This window comes from Panthera tigris, chromosome X (assembly GCF_018350195.1).
Source record: "Panthera tigris isolate Pti1 chromosome X, P.tigris_Pti1_mat1.1, whole genome shotgun sequence".
NCBI classification, from domain to species: Eukaryota; Metazoa; Chordata; class Mammalia; order Carnivora; family Felidae; genus Panthera; species Panthera tigris.
Genome location: NC_056677.1, coordinates 2,223,486 through 2,245,160, shown reverse-complemented (window position 1 = coordinate 2,245,160; position 21,675 = coordinate 2,223,486).

The window sequence follows — 21,675 nt, the reverse complement described above, 5'->3', positions numbered from 1 at the left end:
GGCAAATCCACCCACCCATCACCCAAGAAAGAGGCCATTCAGCTTTCCAGAAAGCTTCATACAGAAACACCTTAACAATTATAGCCATAGGAATATTAAGAATTTACATTAGATTCGATGCTGGGGATTTTTTTCTTCCAACACAATAAACTTAGGGGAAATCTTTTCCCCCATCAACATAATAAACCAAAGGCCAGCGATGAGAAGCTGAAAAGAAGTAATATCTTCAGCCATAGAGAGACAAAAATAACATTAATTCAAGCTCAGCGATTTTTATCTCCAAGACATATTACAATACCACAAAATCTTTACTTAAAAAAATCCATAGGCAAAACTTTGAGTTTTGAAGATGTTTATTTCAGTGTGGGGGTTTTGCACAAGGTCTGGCATCTCAAGGAGCAAATAATAAACAGGAAAAGGGTTTCCACGGTAAGAGAGGACAAATTATCATTTTGCATTGGGAGAGTACATTTTGAATATGCTATAAATGCTAACACTTAGGCTTTTAAGACTTTCCTTTATGATGTGCTGGGGTTTAGGCTTCTGTATTATTAGCATTTTTTCAATTCCTCTAAGACTCAGGTACTTAGTTGGTTTTCCAACTCAGTCAGCTCATACGTTATGCTTAAATTTTAATGTTAAACGCTAGCCTTCCATTCAAAACCGTAGATGACCCAGAAAGAAAGAATGTCTGCTAGAATTACGGGGATGCTTTCTAAAAAGGATAGTGACTTCAGGTATTAGCTGTATAAAAGTCACATAAAAACACATACTAAGATGTGCTGGACTTAAATCTCCCAAGTGCACCAAAATACAGAACACTTTGAAAATTGCATTTTATTTTCCCGACCGGTGCGCAATATTAAATAAACCATGGTAGAAATTGCAAAACTTGTGGTCATTTTATTAGCCCTAAAAATATTCAGATTGTATGAAAAGGGAGAAGGGCTCATAATGAAAATAATATGTCATACCTGAATAAATTTTTTATTATAAATACCGAATAAAATATACAGCATGTTCTATTTCTCTCTGGAATTCTTCATGATAAAAAAAAAAAAAGAGTCTTTCTCGTCAGCTTGCTAAGCTGAGGGTGATATCTTGGAGTCACATGAAGAGGCATTCCATGAAAACGATAACGAAGGAAAGAAAAGCGGCATGGTGTTAGGTCCTGGATCCCGCTATGCCTGAAACCGTCCTTGTGGGCTTTTGCATTACGACAGCCTATAAATTACACTTCTTAAGTTATTTTGAAACGGGTTACTGTGGCTAAGAAAAAAAAATTCCAATCTGGATATGCTGAGAGTCAAACATGATGTCCCTCCAAATAAATTGTCAACAGCAATGTTTCTCACAACACGGTATTCTGCACAGCCCCTCTCGGGAGACTACCGCATTTTAAATACTTGGAGATAAAAGGAAACCATCCCCCAAAACGATCCTACAATGAATCCATGATGCTTCTGCTACCCAAGTCTCTGATTACTGCATTGGAGAGACACCACAATTAGAAAGTGGGTCACACAGGGAAAAGATTTTAGTTTTATTCTTGCTTTGGTTTGTCACCTAGCGTGAGAATGTCCAACTGGCTCCAAATGCCGCGATAACCTTAGCCCGAAATAAAACCCAGCATCCTAACTTTAAGACCTGCATTTTTCATTCCCGTGCAGATTTAAACATTAGCAAATTCAAAATCCTGGTGAATCGCATTTGGAGATATTTATTGAGTACCGACCCTATACTGTGTGCTCTTGGGAGCATTTCAGAGACAGCACTGCAGAATAAAAAAGGCAGAGAGAGAGAGGGAGGGAGAGGAGCTCATCCTTTATGTGAATCCCATCCTAAAAGGGGAAAAGAAACATAATGAAAAATTAATATGCAATATGTCAGGGTGTGGTAATAGCCAGAAAGGACACTGTTCTGTCCTGGGAGTTGAGGAGTGGAGAGAGAGAGATCTTTTGTACAGAGCAGTTCAAGAGACTCCTTTGGAAATAGTACATCTTCAAAGAAGTCAGGTAGCATGGGGAACAGCAGGGAATGCCAAAGGAACAGCAATGCAAGGGCAAGATCCCCAAGGTTCCACCTGGGTGGTGAAGTTCAAGGATCCCCAGAGATGTAGACAACGGTCAGCTGGGCCATCACCAGTGGGCTTGCTGGAGAGGCATGGGAAAGAAGGAGGTCCGAGGGGGAAGAAATTCGTGCAGGAGATAGATGATAGATGCAGAGTCATGGGAAATGTTTAGACGTCTGATGTGTCTGGAAAAACAGAATACCCCCATCGACGGGCTGTGACTTATACATCAAAGGCGAGGAAGGATTTTAATCGGTGCACCTGTTCGGCCGCTGGTATAATGTTTTGTGTACCTGAGAAAAACAATGGGGCAGACCAGGTTTGGGCACGGAGGAGGCACTCAACAGCTTATTTTTTAGCACACGAAGCCGGGGACGTCTGCGATGTGTCCACGGGGGCGGGTTGGCTGTAGGATATATAACTTTAGACTTGTCTACGGTTCTGAGATAAGCAAAGACAAAAGTGTCTGTGAATTTGGGAGTCAGGAAATAAAAGATACTTAAGCAAGCCTGTAGAACAGAAGGAGATTAAATATGGAATGAATGGATAAAAAGAGCAATATTTTAAGACTTGGCTCATCAAGAACCGTGCTTAAGGACCATCAAACGAGCTCTGAGAAGGTCCAGATAATAGCAGCGAGCTGCGGGCCAAGTCAGGAAGGTGGTCACCCACTTTCAACTGATCTCACAAGCCAAGCATGCTGAAGGCAGAAAAATGACAACAGGTAAGCACAGTGAGAGGTAAGCACGACCCTGGGATCATGAGCTGAGCCCAAGAGCCTGATGTAGGGCTCGAACTCATGAACCAGGAGCTCATGACCCAAGCTGACGTCAGACGCTTAACCTACTAAGCCACTCAGGTGCCCCGATATGCTTCTGTTTTCAGACATATTAAAAAAAAAAAGAAACCAATACCATTCACCGAGTGTGTGGACCTCACCTATGCTGCAGATTTGACTAGAAAGAGGAAAAGGCTAAGTTGTAAATGCAGGGTCCATCCTCGTGTAACTTTACAATTTATACAAACATCCAACATGCAATCAGCCACGGTATAGTCACGATAACCCAATGAGGCATGCGAGACACGTATTGGATCCTCGCTCTTTGGATGGCGAACCTTGGAGATCTTTGTCGTAGCCCAGGGAGACAAGCAGGGTAGGAGCTAGAGATTGGAACGCAGCCTTCCTAATTACAACATGGCCCTCTTCCATTCAATCCTCACTTTCCGACTGGGGAATGAAGAAAGAGGTCAGCAAACGTTCATTTGCAATGGAAATGGACCCCCCATTGGCATAACCTAAAAGTCTCGAGAGTCAGGGAACGTGAGTCACGTCCGTCCTATTTACAGTTTCCACTGAGGACCCAACATCCATCACGGTGCTTACGTTTTACCTGTGCTTAATGGATGGTGGGTCCCACCTGACAGTTGTCTTAACCCCATGCTCTTAACCATCTATGTTGTCCTTCTAGGCCATCCATCCCTCAGCACATGAAACGCTGTCTTTTCTTTTCATCACATTTCCTAAACTTTGGAGATAGACTTTTGTTTCTACCCTTTTGAAACAGCTTGATGGGCAGTGCAACATCAGATTATTTGGAGGCCAGGAGCTCTGATGTCATTCCCATCTCTGCTCACAACAGTGCAGCAGACAGAATAAATTGTCATGGCGGCCAATGTTTTTGAGGGATTTCTCTGTCCCAGGAACTGCCACACTTTGTGCCCACACCACCTAATTTTAGGCTCATGCCTGATGTATTTACAGATAAAGGAAGCAAGGCATAGAGGTTAATACTTCCCATCACTGCACCCAACAGTTAAGGATTGGCCAAGGATTGCACACTTAAGGATTGCACCCATTGGCCAAGGTACGGAACTCTTTATTCTGGAGGAAAAGTGGGTAGGAAAAATTTTACAACCATTTGCCCAATATTGGGGAGGGAAGTTTGACACGCCTTACAGTTTCCTAGTCAACAGGCGTCACCACCCCTTGCACCCCAATTTGGCGATGTTTCTTGAAGCACAGTATTTTAAATATTAGGACCTCAGGTTTGCAACACTCATTCTATCCAGGGTTACTAAGAGTCCCACGGCACGGTCTTAAAGGTCTACATTTGCATCTGCAAACAATGTCCTGGGACAAGACCGTAAGGAGGAGAATTTAATCTATAGTTAGTGATCTATTTAATGCAACTGATGATGTTTTAGCAGACCGAAATTGATTTTCGGAGCTCCTCGGCTCTCAAATGCAATGGTAGATGAATTTTATTATCGCCGGGCTTTGTTTCTTGCCATTAAACGCTTGACACAATTAAAACCAAAATCCGTCAAAAGCTGGAAGCTAAATCCAGACATAGAGGGCTCCAGAATTAAATAGATGCTCCCTGGCATCCACCCTGTCCCTCCAAGGGGAAGAGATCATCAAAATAAAACACTCATAATCCCAGAACATTATTTATTGGAGAGAATAGTAGCAGTTGACTAAGATCAGGAGGCCAAGCAAGGAGAACCCCGGTCATGGAAATGAAAAATCTTTCCCCAGATTTATTCAAGGCTTGCGTACCCTGGCTGGGCTCATATTTCCGGGGTTAAGGTCTTAGGAAACAAAATCAGTCATCAGTTTTTACTGCCTCGTTCCCCCTCCTTCTGGCTGGCAAGACGTTAATTACAGTTCATCGTGTGCATGTCTGTGGCCCAGCTTGCATATTGAGGTCATATGCCACCCACGTGGACCCCTGTTGGGTTCTTGTTACATCTTTAGGTGATGATGTTTCATGGAGGTGATGGGTCAAAGTCCAACACTCTGCTGTCTTTTGGGGCCAGGAAGACAACACAAGTACGTGAGTCTGGTCAGGGTGGGATGTGAGCAGGAGACGTGGGGACCTTAACGGTGGCAGTTTCTGGAGGCCATGACGGTGGCCGTGCTGAGGAAGGAAGGCGCGGAGAGAGGACATCACACCTGCTGTCCAGATGCCGCATCCCGTCGGGCGTGGCTTCCTCCTCTGCTGTAAGGACGACTCCTTGGCATCTACACGTTGGCATCGTGTCATTTACCGTGTTGCTGAGTTTGCCGAGCAAACTGTGCCCATCAACACTGAACACATCTCCGTAAAGCCTGGGAGAGGGTGACGTCAGTAACGGCATCGGAGAAAAGCTTTATACGGCCTCTCGCATGCATGTCTGTGTGTAAACCCACATGAGAGTCAAACCACTCTGCCATGGTGTGATTAATTAACCAAATAAAGCAGAGAACGCAGAGGTGGGTTTTCTAATTTGCACAAAGCAAATTAGAAATTTTCTTGTTTTCTCAGCTCGTCTGTGGCTTACAAGATGCCACACAATCTCTGCAGTGTGGGCTCTGGAACCAGAAAGGCCACTTTTGCCTAAGCTGGTTTCTCTGTGTCTGTTTACACTGGTCAAGAACAGGCTACTGGCCATTGCCTCGCCCCCAGCCTCCCTTCACAATAACTGAGGAAAAATAAATGTTCGTTGAGACAATAATACAGGGGCGCCTGGGTGGCTTAGTCGGTTAAGCTTCTGACTTCAGCTCAGGTCATGATCTCACCACCGGTGAGTCTGAGCACCGAATCAGGTTCTTTGCTGACAGCTCAGAGCCTGGGGCCTGCTTCCCATTCTGTGTCTCCTTCTGTCTGCCCCTTCCCACGTTCTCTCTCTCTCTCTCTCTCTCTCTCAAAAACAAACATTAAATACATTAAAAAGAAAGAAAATACAAGGAAGCAGAGTGGGATGATTAGCATTTAAGTCACTGAACTTTGTGTCAAGCACGCAGCTCTCCACAAGGTGGGTGGGCCTCGCCTGAGCAGGTGAAGTCTTGAAAAGAACTCGAAGTCCCGCCCCCCAGGTGCCCCAGAGAAAATTCTGGCTAAACCAGGAGGTGTCCCACCCATTGCCTCCACATGTGAGGAGGTGGGACATCTTTAGGGAGAGAAAGAAGGCCGGAGATGCGATCTCACCGTATTTAGTCATCCTACCAGCAGACCTCGGCAGGCAAACCACCTCCCAGCAAGAGACTCCTTCTGATGGGATGGTTTAGTTAGTTGCTTTGCTAGTTGCTATGATTCCTTTACCATAAGGGAACCCAACATCTGTGGATGTCTGTGACATAGCACCCCAGAAAATGTCACCTTAGCTATGCACTTGAGTATAAGAAGGAGATGGTTCATGACTTCAGATGTTCCTTTTGTGAAGTTGGAGTCTTTTGCATCTTAGTTAGAAACCTCACCCACCGCCTGGGGCAGAACTGGGTGCCGCGAGGAGCCATCACCTGGGGAGTCACGTCGGAGGTCCTGGACCTCATCCTTCTCCACCTGTGCTGCTCCGTTCATCACATCTACGGTGTTTGCGGTAAACCTCAGTGCCAGGGAACGTCTCTGATTCAACAGGGTCTGATTAAACAGTTCAATGCTTTGTGCTACCTCGTGTACTAAATTGGTGGCATACTTAAATCATGTACTGAATTGTTAAAGGGAAATCAAAGTATCAAAACCTGTGTAAGAGACAATGGGTTTTGGAAAAAGTATCTCGGAAATTATCTGAGCCTTGGAATAATACAGATGGGGGCAGCCACTGCTGAGTCCAAATGGTAGGTACCGGTGAGCAGACCTGAAGACTCAGGGAGCTGAGCAGTGAAGGTTCAGGCCACAGAGGGGGGCCAGGTTTCCCTGCGGCCATTGCCAGGCATGCCCTCTACTGGAAATATGGGTGAGAGAACGTCATGTTGCCAGAGGGCCAGCAAGGAGAAACACAGAGTTAACCAGGGATGATCCTGAGCCAAATAACAGCAGGAACTGGGACCTTGCTTCTAAAACTGTCTCTCTTCTCGAGATTCATATTTCCTATGAATAGGTAGGTAAGGAGGTAGGTAAGTAGATAGGTAGATGATATACATGGAGAGATAACAGGTAGTAAGATAGATTGACATAAAGAGGCGATTGATGGGTGATCGATGAATAGATGGATGGATGGATAATGGCAAGATAGGTAACTAGTTAGAAGATAGATATAAACAGATGATTAGTAGGTGATACATGGATAGATGGATGGATGGATGATGGGTGGATGGATGATAGATAGATAGATAGATAGATAGATAGATAGATATCATGGGATCATGGGTGGGTGGATGGATGGATGGATAGATGATAGATAGATAGATAGATAGATAGATAGATAGATAGATAGATATAATGGATGGGTGAATGGATGGATGGATAGATAGATAGATAGATAGATAGATAGATAGATAGATAGAATGGATGGGTGAATGGATGGATTCACCCATGGATGGATGGATAGATAGATAGATAGATAGATAGATAGATAGATAGATATAATGCATGGGTGAATGGATGGGTGGATAGATAGATAGATAGATAGATAGATAGATAGATATACAATGGATGGATGAGGGATGGATGGTAGATAGATAATAGAATGAAAGGTAAGTAGGTAGAAAGATAGATTATAGATAGATAGATAGATAGATAGATAGATAGATAGATATCATGGGATCATGGGTGGGTGGATGGATGGATGGAAAGATGATAGATAGATAGATAGATAGATAGATAGATAGATAGATACGATGGATGGGTGGATGGATGGATGGATGGATGGATGGAAAGATGGATGGATAGATAGATATGGATGGATGGGTGGATGGATACATTGATAGAAGATAGATAGCTGATAGGTAGATATAGATATATGATGGATGGATTATAGATAGATAGATAGATAGATAGATATCATGGTATCATGGGTGGGTGGATGGATGGATGGAAGGATGATAGATAGATAGATAGATAGATAGATATACAATGGATGGATGATGGATGGATGGTAGATAGATAATAGAATGAAAGGTAAGTAGGTAGAAAGATAGATTATAGATAGATAGATAGATAGATAGATAAGTACGTCAGTGGTAGATAGATGGGTAGGTAGGTAAGTAGAGAGGTAGGTGAGGACTACGTGATTACCTAACGTACAACATGACAAGAGGTGAGTGCCTTCCTGAGGAAGGCTATAGAACAGATGGAGGCCAGTCATAAGATTTCAGTCACAGCTCTCTTCTCCTACCCAACGCAATGGACAGCATTCCGGCACCACCCACCGTGGGTTGAGCTTTCTGACGACGGATAGACTACGTCTTACTTTATGGAGACCAACTGTCACCTGGGACCGAGGCAGTTCCCCCAAAGTAAGACTTCCAGAGCTAAAACTGGGCAAGTCTTCCATCTGGTGACTCTAGAAATATCGTCACCAATGTAGACCCTTGAGAAAGCCAAGTTCACATCACGAGCTAGTGAGCCATAAGCATTGACCCCATGCTGATTATGAGGGGTCCTTATGTGAAACGTTGAGTAAGGGTTTGCAACTACTACATCTCACATGGACCCATTTGATAGTTACAAGAACCCCTTGAAATGTGCGCTTAGACTCAACGTCTCTTTTCACCAGTGGGTGGATCTGTGACCCACAAGGGTTATCCCAATGATGGTCCAATTTATAAAGGGTCACAGGACAGTTTTGGGCAGGGGCTTTGCTCAAATGGGCATGACAGAATAATCTCTTTTAACATTTCCTGTGCCTGTGACCCTTCCTGGAGACCCACAGCCCACATCTTCAAGAGCAAGGAAGAGCTAATCTCTGACATGGCTCTGAGTTCCTTTTGATTCATCTATGGTCTGAGTTGTGGTGTCTCATCATAGACATGTTGGGGATTCAACTGTGTCCTAACCCCAGGCACTTGTAGACGTGACTTCATTTGTGAAGGAGGGTCTTCTCAGATGTCATGAAGCAAAAATGAGGTCACCCTGGATTCGGGTTGTCCTGAAACGCAGTCACAGTTGTCCTTATAAGAGAGGGGACATTGAAACACAAAGAGACAGCAGAGAAAACTATGTCACAATGGACAGTGGGATTTGACACATTCAGGAGGCAGCTCAGGAATGCCAAGGATCACCAGCAAACATGAGGATGAGGGAAGACAAAACAGAAAAGAAAAAGGCAAAAAAAATTGGCCCAGAAAAACATGTATTATCAACCGTGCTTAAAGTCTCAAAATATTTTCTCTCTTGAGTGAATCGAATTATGGGGATTTCCTTCTATTTTTAATCTGAGTATTGTCCTTTTTAACGACCGTGTTTATTCACTTGTGACTTTGAATTAGGTTGTATTCATTTTTAGTTCCCTTTTAACCAACTTCAGAGATATTAGTCCTGCCGTGAAGAGAAGTACAAAAAACATGAGAAGGAGCGGGCGAGAACCCATGCAGGATTTGCATAATCACGAGCATACGTTTATCAACACTTAATCATGCTCCTTCCTGGCTTGGCTTAACTCAAGCCGGCTCACTGTGTGGAAAATAGTAAAATTTCGTATTGTGAAGAAACACGGCTGACAACAGAGGGGCATTTATTCTCTGCGTACTCTATTCTTCCTATTAAAATGGCTGGGAAATTATTCTCAGATGATCTCATTCAGTTTAGTTGCAACAAGCGTTATAATCGGTGTTTTCACAAATGGAAGTTACGCGATCACAGATGATATGGTTGAGTGATTTCCACGAGAGTTTCTTCCTTCTGTTTTCTGTGTGTTTTTCAGTCTTCTTGAAAGGCTACATAGCGCATTATCTATTAACAACTTGTTTTCCGAATTAGGTTTGGGTTGACCTGATTCAGGAATTTAAAAGAACGTTTAGATGAAAGAGTATGATTTCTTTTCTTTTTTTGTTACTTAGTCTCACTCGGATACTAGAGGAATGCCAGCAACACGATATTTCACGTTTACCGTTATTTTCCTCTTACATTTGCAAGCTGATGTCTGGAAAGCATCTGAAATGGTGCATTATTGGGACATAAAAACGGGAGGCTAAACTGTTATAAAGAACAAGCTATTATATGCAAATAATATCCTTAACCCTACAGCAGTCGCACAAATTCGCTGGAGATCTCTGGGGTGCAGAACAGGCCATTAATGGGTTTGCAACGCTGTTTCCATATAGTACTTGAAAGCTTTCCTGCAACTGTCATCAAAAGAACCCATGGACGTTTCTTAAGAAACAAAACAAATGAACAAAGAAAAAAAATAGACAAAGCGAGAAACAGACTCTCAACTACAGAGAACATACTGATGGTCACCCCGCGGGTGAAGGGTGGGGGGTGGGGGGTGGGGATGGGGGGGATGGCGGAAACAGGTCATGGGGATTACGGAGGGCACTTGTCGTGATGAGCACAGGGTGTTGTATGCAAGTGATGAATCACTAGATCGTACACCTGAAATTAACCCAACACTGTGACTTAACTGTACTGGAATTAAAATGAAATTTGAAAAAAAGAATCCAAGGATGGAGAGCACCTGTCACCGTGAACTAACACTCTTGAAAGATGTGCATACATTTTCTTTACAGATGCACCATTCTGATTCCAAGGACGGATGCTGAGTCCAAAACAACGTCATGTAACTAAAATATAAACTGCTTTTTTTTTTTAACGCATCACACCTGATGAGGGTTTGTTAGAATCCCTCTTTATGCAGGGGTGAGGCGATGCTTTTCGGGTCTGATTTGTTCCAGAAGCCTGCTTGGCAATGTTTGTACTACCCTACGTGTTCCTATTGACTTACCCCAAAACAAGCTATTTAGGAAGGAAAATAAAACACTTTGCTTCAGAACTCAGGCACTGTGTTTCACGATTTGGTAAAAAAAAAATTAAAAAATAATAATAATGATAATTTTTTTTTTCAACTTTTTTTTTTAATTTATTTTTGGGACAGAGAGAGACAGAGCATGAACGGGGGAGGGGCAGAGAGAGAGGGAGACACAGAATCAGAAACAGGCTCCAGGCTCCGAGCCATCAGCCCAGAGCCTGACGCGGGGCTCGAACTCACGGACCGCGAGATCGTGACCTGGGTGAAGTCGGACGCTTAACCGACTGCGCCACCCAGGCGCCCCAATAATAATGATAATTTAACACCTAAGGGGGAAAAATTGCCAGGTGGCTCAATGAACTCTTTTGGTCATAAGACAAGCATCTTCGTGATTTTGGATGGTATCGGACAAGTGAGGAGAGGAGATATTTTGTGAGCACAGAGGCACGTTGGTGTAAATCGTGGGGATGCTTTTGTTCTATTAAGGTGAATGAACGTATCACAGAATTCCACGTGCATTTTTTTCCGGTTGGCTTAGAACCTGGATTAGTAATGCTAAGTGATCAGATTCTTAATATTTTATTAATCATAAATAACAATGTATTTAAATTATTAATACTAAATGTCCAATGGGTTAATATTTTATTAATTTAATTAATAAATAATAAGGTTATTATTTCTACTTATAATAAATTTATCGTGAATGCAAATAAGATTTATTCCTTAATTGTTATTAATAATTTATTATTATTAATACTTAGGGTGTTCTTATTTGTTTGTTTATTTTGCTTTTTGTTTTTTAACCTATGGCTTCCCGAGAGCCACACCAGGGCCTGGCTGCACTTGATAAAATGAACAGAAAACGTTGATAGAATTCTCTTTACGGGAGTGCTCTTCAATTAGCCACTTGGTTTTTTGTTGTTGAAAAGAGCCTTTTTTATTTTCATTAATATATGGTAATAATAGTCTATTAGGTTTCTATTTTTTTCCCCACAATGTTACTGAGTGTCTTTGAAACATCAGTGTGGACCATTATTAGAAGCATTTACTAGGATTCAAATCAGTGTCTGCAGTCCACCATTTTCAGGGTGGTTTCCTCACAAGACAAATAAGGGGTTCATGTTGTGACCGCACTTCTTAAACACGCAAACATGCGCTTGAGGGCTTAAGTATAGAATGACAGCACCGTGGGGCGCCTGGGTGGCTCAGTCAGTTGGGCGGCCGACTTCAGCCCAGGTCATGATCCCACAGTTCGTGGGTTTGAGCCCCGCGTCGGGCTCTGTGCTGACAGCTCAGAGCCTGGAGCCTGCCTTGAATCCTGTGTCTCCCTCTCTCTCTGCCCCTTCCCTACTCACACTCTGTCTCTCTCTGTCTCTCCAAAATAAAAATAAATATTGAAAAAAAATTTAAAAAGAATGACACCACCATGATTGACATCTCATGACTTCACCCAGTAGGGTAATAAAAACCCCAAGGAATTTAAAATAAATAGTAATTCTGAGCAAGTAACTTAGGGTGTGCCATGGGCTAAACTCTCCAAATTTCATATGTTGACATCCTGGCCCCCAAGGAGATGATATTAGGGGCTGGGGCTCTGGGAGAAGATCGGGTCCTAAGGGTGGAGCCTCATGAACAGGACGAGTGCGTTCAGTGCCTTGATCTTGGATGTCCAGCCTCCAAAAATGTGAAAAGTAAATGTCTGCCATTTATAAGCCCCATCCCGTATAAGTTTATGGTATTCTGTCACAGCAGCCCAACCAGACTAAAACAGGGCAATTGGACAATTTTATAGCTATATTAGTACCTGGTCTTTGGAGCCTCCTGTCCTATTTCCAGAAAGGTATCTGCATCCCAAGCCTTCCATGGTTACCGGATCCCCAGAGGTCTTGATCTGTAAAACAATGTCATCACCCTGTCATCTGACATGTCACATGGATGCACACCACTGGGGAATGCAGGTAGTGGGTGGTTTTGACAAAATAATGTATTTTGAGCAAGTTAACTTAGTGTCATTGGACAATTTCACATCCGTATTGGTACCTGGTCTTTTAAGTACTCACATTATATTTCTACCCCCAGGGTGGCATTCACACCCCCTCATCCCACACTGGATCAGGATGCCAGGGAAGCTCTTGTCCTCTCATATACCCAGAGGTCTACAGTTATTAGACAGCAAAGGTTTAAAGGCTTCCATTGTATGCACCACTTGTATGAATGACTGGCTTCTACTCTTGTCTTCTGAGTGTTACAACTCAGGTCTCCTTTGATGTAACCCAAAGCTCATTTGCTCCAGGTTTCTGGATAGAAGAAGAAGGAGAGGGAGAAGGAGAGGGAGAAGGAGAGGGAGAAGGAGAAAGAAGGAGAAGGAGAAGGAGAAGGAGAAGGAGAAGGAGAAGGAGAAGGAGAAGAAGGAGAAGGAGAAGGAGAAAGAAGGAGAAGGAGAGGGAGAGGGAGAGGGAGAGGGAGAGGGAGAGAGAGAAGGAGAAGGAGAAGGAGAAGGAGAAGGAGAAGGAGAAGGAGAAGGAGAAGGAGAAGGAGAAAGAAGGAGAAGGAGAAGGAGAAGGAGAAGGAGAAGGAGAAAGAGAGGAAGGAGACTTTCCATGGGGTGGATAGCTAGGATTTAGGGGGTAGTGAGTAAAGCTCTCCAGCCCCCACACAGCTGACAGCTGTCCCCAGTCAAGACTCTGCAACTCCTGAGTTTATACAAAGAGAAGAGAGAGAATGTCTTTGGACAAACTGGTCTAACTGCTTGTAAGCCCTCATTAGGATCAGAGGACACTCTTGAGTTGGATGAACCTTGGGAAAAGGGGGTCAGAAGTTGGTGATCCTGGGGACCTGCTTGTAGCAAGAACATCTTCAAATCATCCGAGACACTACACTGAGCAAACCAATCATCTTTGTGTCTTCTTTGAACTCATCTGTTATGATCGGTTGTGGCACATGACTGTAGCTCAGAGACGTGGGCATGGGAAGCAGATTAGCAGAAAGAATGGGGAGTGCCACTGAGTGCATACAGGGTTTCTTTGGGGGTGATGAAAATATCCCAAAATGAGACAACGATGATGCTCACACAGCTCCCTGAGGACACGAAAAGCCACGGTATGACATACTTTAAAAGGAGGAAGTTCAGGGTATGTGAATTACACTTAGAAAAAAACCACTCTAAACTTTAAACATTTAAATTTATTATATCCAACCCATTAAATTGCTAAACTCCATGAAGCTGACAATGATTTATTTAAATTCTAGAGGACCAGATTCTTACATTTTTAAAATGTAAATGTGATTGGTGAGCATTCTCTCCTTTAAAAAAATGCTAAGATCAAATGAAGTTTTTTTGGGGAGTTATCTATTAGGATAATCACATTTGGTAGGAGCCTGGGAAATTCTCCAAAGATCTTTATTTTGACATTAAATCTTCCCCTAAAAAGGAAAGCCAAACAGAAATTTAGAGCTGCCAAGTCTTGGGTCTGTTTCTAAGAATCAGAATATACTCCTTAATAGAACAAATCTATATATACGTGTTGAAAAATGTCACCAAACTGTCATTGGCCAGACGATATTTCAGAGGCAAGTGCTGTAAATCTCACTGAGGGATAAACTCTGTGAGTTTGAAAGAAATAAAATCTTATGCGTCTTGTTTTTTATAACAGCTGTGTGTTGAATGATGCACAATGCTTATAAAACTTTAAACGTCACTGAAATTTATTAAGTCCTCCTAATTTTGGTATCGGTTGAAAGGAAATTAAGGTAGTTTGTCTATTAATCTCCCATAATATCCCAGGTAGGGCTCTCTGTCAGTTGCATTTGTCCCCATATTGAAGTTTGGGGCATGTTGTACTTAATTTCACATAATTTTTTATGCTATACCCTGATCCAGGTTCTTAACATTTTGGAGAGTTTAGTAGTAGAGAAACAAAAGTAACTCTCTCCTTTTATCTATCTATCTATCTATCCATCCATCCATCCATCTGTCCATTCATCCATCCATCCATCATATCTACCTATCCATCCATCATATCTATCTATCCATCTTCATATCTATCTATCTATCATCTATCCATCTATTATATATTTATCCATCCATCCATCATCCATCATATCTACTGTATATTGTCTATTTATCCATCCATCCATCCTTCCACCCATCATATCTATCTATCCATCCATCATATCTATCTATCATCTATCTATCCATCCATCCATTTGTATCAATCTATCAATGCACCATCCATTATATCTATCATCTATTATCTATCCATCTATCTATTCATCCATCAGCTATCTATCCATCCACCCATCATATTTATTCATCTATCTCTCATCTATCTCTCCTTATGGCACATTCCTCAGCACACAAGTTTGCATTTTGCAGCCACAACATGTTTGTTCTAGTCCACTAGACGGTGGACAGGGTGACAACTAGGCAGGGTGGTCAGTGCCCATTAAAATTTCATGTCACTTTCAAATCACAAAGATCTGTTTTATCTACACAATCTCATCTAACCCCCATTTTATGGATGAGGAAATCATCCATATGGATGAGGCAGTCCTTTGACTGCCAAGAGTCTTTCTGGAGGCCATTTCCAGCACTCCTTCACTTGTCTGTTCCAGCCACTAGCTGTGTATAATGGTGGACGGTACACCTAATAAAATTAAATTTCTAAAGAGCCTATAATCCCTTTCCATTGGTCCTTCTACATCAGAGTGAGAGCAGTGGCTTTTTTTGTTTGTAATGATGGTTTGCAAAGGTTGACTGACACAGCATCAGGACCTGGGGATCTTTGGTCGGGAATGATTGACTGTGCCCCAGGACAGGAACACAGTTCTGATTCTCCCAGGCTGTCCATCAGAGGACAGCCCTACTGACAGAACTCCATAAATGCAGGGGAAAGAAGACGACTTGGACACATACCATTTCCCATGTTGTCTAGAACAAGCTCTCCACTCCTGTCTTTGTAATAGGAGAAGGACCACTTTTGGGGCCACACTGATGAGGTGAGGCTGAAGGAGATGTGGACGCTGAGAACGCCAACCCCAGAATGCAGTCTGAACTGAGATGATGCCTCACCAAGGGAACTTGTCAGCCATATTTGGCCCTACAGGCTCATGAGGAAGGGGAGACTCTCTTCCCAATAAGTCATTAACAAGATATATATTGATACTTCGAGTGTCCAGGAGAGTCACTTGCAGGGAGGCAAGAGGTACCTGTCTGCAGCCTGGTCCTCAACTTACGGAAGAAAGAACAACCCCATGACAGAGATAAACCCAAAGGATCCAAAACTGGCTATTCATTGGTCTTAAGGTGCTGAATGGACTTAATGTGCTGAAAGGACTTCCAGCAGAGAAGAGCATGCAGGTATAAAGGTTGGGTGCCCATTGGGCTCAAACCAACTCAGTAAGCTGTCACCTGGTGACCACTTCCTGCCCCCAGGCTTTGCCCTTCCCACTCACACCCTTCTCCTCCTATGATATTCCTCTCCCATTTGACTCCTTCTAGAACGAATAGTGCTCCCACCAAATATGTCTTCCAGAAGGAGCCCCTGGCTTCCCTCTGGGTCTGGAATTTCTCTCTGGTCTGAGCTCATTGGATTGCAGGATGGTCTACTGTTTGAAAAATATCACGGTGCATCTCACCTTCAGTGAAACGGTCAAATCATGGGTCTGCTTCTCCACAGACCACAGCAGTTTGAGCACAGAGGTGGTTTTATTCTTACACATTCCCCATTGTGCCATTGGATCCTGGACCCAGAGCAGGCTCCAGATAACAGTCTGTGTAATCATGCTGGACCCAGAGAATTCCTGCACAAAGTGGAGGCATGGCTGTTAGCTCCCATGAAGAAAGCTCTTGTCCTCTCATATACCCAGAGGTCTACAGTTATTAGACACCACAGGCGTAAAGGCTTCCATTGTATGCACCACTTGTATGAATGACTGGCCTCCACTCTGTCTTCTGAGTGTTAAATTCAGGTCTCCTTTGATGTAACCCAAAGCTCATTTGTTCCATGTTTCTGAATAGAAGAAGAAGAAAGAGGAGGAGGAGGAGGAGGAGGAGGAAGAGGAAGAAGAAGAAGAAGAAGAAGAAGAAGAAGAAGAAGAAGAAAGAGGAAAGGGGGAAGGGGAAGGGGAAGGAGAAGGAGAAGGAGAAGAAGAAGAAGAAGAAGAAGAAGAAGAAGAAGAAGACAAAGAAGGAGGAGGAGGAGGAGGAGAAGAAGAAGAAGAAGAAGAAGAAAAAGAAGAAGATTTCCTTAGTAGTATTTCAAAATGGTAGCAAGACCAATTGGGAAGGAAAACATATATATCCCACATCTGAAAAGATATGGGTAACAAAACAGCAGAAAGAGATGCACAAAGGAGGTTTTCCTGGTCATTGGGGTGGGGTCACCTTCCTGATGGAAGATGCGGTGATCACACCCAATCATGTTAATGGGCACAGTGCAGGGCTGGCTGTCACAGTGGGGGAACTCTAGCAAGTGTTGGGGACATTAGGGAACTCCCTCTGAGCATCTTCCGACTGGGAGGGGCTCTCAAGTATGGGGACACTGACATCCAGCTGGATGGAGGCTCTCAGCTCCAAAAGGACAATCATTGCTAAGTTGGACTTCATCACTGTGCATTAGTATACCCAAAGTATGACAAGTTACAAGGCTAGCGTAAAACCTAAAGTGGTCGAGGTGCCTGAGTGGCTCAGTCAGTTAAGCATCCGACTTCAGCTCAGGTCATGATCTCACGGTTTGTGAGTTGAGTCCCATGTCGGGCTCTGTGCTGACAGCTCAGAGCCTGGAGCCTGCTTCGGATTCTGTCTCTCCCTCTCTCTCTCTACCCCTCTCCTGCTCACACTATGTCTCTCTCTCTCTCTCAAAAGTAAATAAACATTAAAAAATTTAAAAAAACAAAACAAAAAACCTAAAGCGGTCATTTTTCAGATATACTCATATGTGTATGTGTATAAAGTAGCTTTTTAATTTTATTTTTCTATTTTTTTAATTTTTTAAATTTATTTTTGAGAGAGAGAGAGAGAGAGAGAGATTGAGCAGGGGAGGGGCAGAGAGAGGGAGACACAGAATTTGAAGCAGGCTCCAGGCTCTGAGCTGTCACCACAGAGCCCGAGGTAGGTCTTGAACCCATACCGAGAGATCATGACTTGAGCTAGTCAGATGCTTAACCCACTGAGACACCCAGGCACCCCTAAAGTAGTCTTTTTAAATGTAGGGAAAGAAACAGATTTGATGAAAATCTTTGGGTGTCCTGTCAATCAAACCAATTTTATGCGGTGGGGAGTCAAGTCTCCAAGTCAGTTGTTAAAATCTGAACTTTCAAAGGCTAAATTAGTGTTAGGTAGCAAATATCTAAAGAACAAAACACCCAGCCGATAACAACCATGGTGGAGGATGTGGAAGAATCAGAAGGCTCCGACGTTGCTGGTGGAATGTCCAATGAGGCAGCCACTTTGGAGGACAGCGTGGGTGTTTCTCAACCGTAGTCACCACGTGGCCTGCCAACTTTACTCCTAGGTCAATCCCCAACAAAAACTGAAGATCCACACAAAAACTTGCACATGGACGTACATGTATTCCAGTATTACTCATTGGGGGAGATAGAAATCACTCAAATGCTCATCAACGGATGAATGGAAAAATGAAAGGTCTACAATGGAATATTATTCAACTATATGCATGAAGAATGTGCTATTTACACACTACACTATGGCTTAACGACAAAAACATTATGGGAAATGAGGGCACTTGTTGTGTTGAGCACTGGGTGTTATGGGTCAGTGACGAATCACTACATTCTACTCCTGAAACCAATATTACACTACATATTGACTAACTAGATTTTAAATAACAATTTGAAAAAAAAGAAGAAAACAAAACAATAAAGAGTATCTAGCCACAAAAAGCAAACAAACAAACACAAACACACAAACAAAAATATTATGGGAGTGGTTACCAATGGGCATAGGGTTTCTTTGAGGGATGATAAAAATATTCTGAAATTTCTACAAATACTCTGAGTGATCAAAACACTCTGAACTTGACCGTGTTGGTAGATACATACCAATGGATGTACCAAAAGCCATCAAAACACACGGCTTAAAAGTACACGCTTCATGGTGCATGAATTGTAAACGTGTTTCATGATACGTCAATTGCAACTCAATAAAATTGTTTTTAAAGTACATTATGAGGCAGGGCATTCTTTGAGGAAAAAAAAAAGATGAGGTGTGTTTACAATGGCTGCAAATATGGTAACTAACATATACTTCATTAATTTCCTAATGAAATAAGGTGAAACTACACATGCTTTTTCCAAATCTGAATGAAACAAAATCTCCAATATTGCAAATCAGGTTTTTTTCCCCTCCTTGTTCTGCCTTGCACAGACCTCTGTGGTGGATAAGGCTGAAGTGAATGACTAATGAATCAAACCGATACGGATTGTGAAGAAAACTTTGTCTCTGGGTGTCCCGTACTGGACGGCTAATGTGATTTGGACACCACCCCATTTGCCGTTCAATTCTCCTTATAATTACAGAAGCCAATAAAAGGCAAATTGATTGATAAATAAATTTCAGTAATTAAATAAAAGGAGATGTTAAAAGGTCAATAGACAGGACGCATTGGTCTTCATTACACTGGTAGCCAATAAATCTCGCCATAATCAGAGGGCAATATAGACACCTTGAATAGTCCGATGGTACACTAAGGAAAATCTTTGGGTGGGTTTTCAGAAGGCGAGTGTCTTCCCTGCCTCACATCCTCACATGTTATGCAGAAGAAAGCACAAATGTGTGTTCTCTTTGGACTGAAACCCTTTAGACATTTAACGGTCGCCATTTCTAAAGGAGGGAACAGAAATTTAAAAGGAAACGGCCAAACCAGACAGCAGCACAAAGAACTTGGCAGATATATCTGGGATGTTCTGTAGAAAAACTTGCCTCAACGTTTTAATGGGATGATGGCCAAAAAAAAGGGGGGGGGGAATGTAACATACTATACAATTTTCTGCACATAAAGATTACGTGTCATCTGAGATCCTGTCTGGGATTCTGAGAAACAATTGTAAACATTGTGGGGATCACTTGGGGGGGAATTTGAATATGTCCCCAATCATATGACGACTGAGTAGAGCTTACCGTAAAGGGAAAAGGTGGATGTTATTGAATAAAGAAGAGAGCATAAAGCAGAATGGGCAGAATGATCCCCTCTTGTTAAAAAGACACTTGTATGTAATGAAAATATCTGGAGAGGTACACATTAAGGTGTTACTAGTAATCCCTGGGTGGTATGGAAACCATATTATTTCTATGTCTTTACTGTATTTAAAAAATTTTCCATAATACACGTGCCTTGCTTTTATGGGAAAGGTAATTTAACTTTTTGAAAAAGTGACCAGCGTGAGGTCAGAGAACCCCATCCTGACAGCAGGTGCCATGGGGTCCACACAGGTAACAGCTTGGGAGCAAGAGAAATTTCCAGATGTACGTTGCATTCTCCTTTTGGTACTTTTATTTTATTTATTTATTTATTTATTTATTTATTTATTTATGTACTTAATTACTTATTTACTTATTTACTTATTTTTAACAAATTTAATATGTAAACACCTCCATATTTATTTATTTTTCATTTATTGTCAAGTTAGCTAACATACAGTGTATATGGTGTGCTCTTGGCTTTGGGTTTTGATTCCCAAGACCCATCACTTACACACAACACCCAGTGCTCATCCCCACAAGTGCCCTGCTCAATGCCCATCACCCATTTCCCCTCTCTCCTGCCCCCCCATCCACCCTCAGTTTGTTCTCCGCATTGAGGACTCTCTTATGGTTTGCCTCCTTCTCTGTTTGAAACTACTTTTCTCCCCTTCCCTTCCCCCAGGGTCCTCCGTTAAGTCAGAGGAAGACAGATAACTACACGTTTCCTTTTGGTGCTTTTAAAAAATGCAGTTTCCAAACAAACAAACAAACAAAAATGTGCTTTCCTGCTATGAGAACTCAGACTCTATTTCCATTATTTCCACTGACCCTGAATTTAATCCTACCAGCACTTTAAAACACTGCATTTCCACTGGCAAAATACACTGACCCTTGAACAACGTGGGTTGAAACAGCACAGGTCCACTTATACATGGGTTTTTTTTTTCTATGAGTACAACACAGTCCCGGAAACTTATTGTCTCTTCTTCATGATTTTTTAAATGACTTTTTTCCACTATTTTACTTTACTATAAGGATTCAGTGTGTAATACAGAGAGTGTGTGTGAATCAACTGTTTTAAAAAATGCTCCATAGGGGCACCTGGGTGACTCAGCGGGTTAAGTGTCTGACTTCGGCTCAGGTCATGATCTCATGGTCTGTGGGTTCGAGCCCCGCATCGGGCTCTGTGCCGACAGCTCGGAGCCTGGAACCTGCTTCGGAGTCTGTGCCTCCCTCTCTCTCTGCCCCTCCCCTCCTCACGCTCTGTCTCTCAAAATAAATAAATGTTAAAAAAAATTAAAAATGCCCTAGATATCATGCTTGGTACATTAGTTCGTCCCTAAAAGCAGTTATACTGTAAGATTCCAGCCCCATGAGGTCTGTTGGGGGAGTTGGTAAGTCTTTATAATTATTGTTCTAATTATTATAATCATTTATATAGTTTATTATTACTATTATGACACGTTATTATAACCCCTAACAAAAATTTAGCAATCATTTGAAGAACATATTACACTTAATCCCAAAGACCAAAATAAGTAAGCATTATCATGATTTCCATCTTCTGCACAAGGGGAAACAGACGTGAAGCATTTAACTAAATCACTCAGAGACACGTATTCCATAATTTACGGTCCTAGCATTTGAACCTAGGGAATCTGACCTCCATGTGCCTATGGCCTTGACTTACGCGGATCATTTTTATCACGTGTTTTGTGTGTTTTCACGATTT